Here is a 1,136-nt window from a genome sequence, read left to right on the forward strand (position 1 = left end):
CATGCTATAAAACTCAAAAAAAGTTGATTTTACATGATATTGCCCCTTTAACATTAAGTAACACTATAACATGTGAGTTATTTAACTGGACTGATCCCTCTCTGAAAAAGAGCAGCCTAAAGCTTTACCTGCATCTAATACTGATATCATCTCAGAATAGATTGTGTTGAAACTGAAAGGCAGTATCAAACGAGTTAGAATTTCTCTGGAAGGAACGAGAACAGGGACATTGCTTCTCTCCTCCTGGCTGAGCTGAAACTTCACAGGAATGCAGGAAGTTAATTTCTGTCCAAGAAGTCATCAAGTAAATAAGACATCACACATTGTAACATTTCAGGTGAAGACACTTGAAGAGTTACATCATTCAATGAAACTGTAGCCAGGTACGTTATCTACCCAATCTCTTTTGTGGCGTGGTTGTGCCATATCTCACTTACGTGCAATCTTAAATATAATTGAAGCTGCTGAAAAGGACGTGTTGAAAAAATGGTGACTTTCTAAAAGAAGTGCTGCTGCTGAATCGTTGGAAGCTTTATTTCCTGCGCTGTGAACAACACAAACAAAACTCTGCAGGCATCTTTTGAAACAACAGCAAAAAACCTATGCAAATATATCAAACTACCTACTACTGGTAGGTACATACCTGAGAGGCTAAAAATGCTGAACCAACTACACACAGATTCAATGATCTATGTGTACTTTTGTTTGTACTTTAAGACATCTAAATGTGAAAGCCATTTCTTGCTGTGACTAAGTGTGTGATCCAACGTCTGAGGAAATATATTAAAAAAGGTACAAGAAAATTTTGAAAAAGTTATATGGAAGACAAAGGATCTATGTAAATATTAAAATATAAAGGCAGTGGTGGGCAACGCTAATCCAAAAATTAGCTCCGCAATTTCTAAAGCGCTTATGAAAATATTTAGGTCCGCAACTTCAAAAGTGCTTATGCCATAGAAAAACTAGCGGAAGCTAATTTTAAAGAGCAAGTTCAATTTGACACTTACTAGCTGGCAACAATTCATGTACAATATATGTACAACACTGCCAACTAGCGGTGTGTGAACTCTTTTACAGCTTAATTCTACAATCGCCGATTGCTGGGGATGTGATTTCCTGAAACAGAACTTTAGCTC

The 1,136-nt window shown here is 36.9% G+C and overlaps 1 protein-coding gene across 1 annotated transcript in view; it reads right to left on the reverse strand.

Moving 5' to 3' along the window:
• The window catches only part of LOC106518400 (trichohyalin), a gene marked incomplete in the record, with an annotated part of 31,268 nt that overhangs the window by 24,403 nt on the left and 5,729 nt on the right, over nucleotides 1-1,136 (reverse strand).

Source organism: Austrofundulus limnaeus, unplaced genomic scaffold (genome assembly GCF_001266775.1).
Source record: "Austrofundulus limnaeus strain Quisiro unplaced genomic scaffold, Austrofundulus_limnaeus-1.0 Scaffold60, whole genome shotgun sequence".
NCBI lineage: Eukaryota > Metazoa > Chordata > Actinopteri > Cyprinodontiformes > Rivulidae > Austrofundulus > Austrofundulus limnaeus.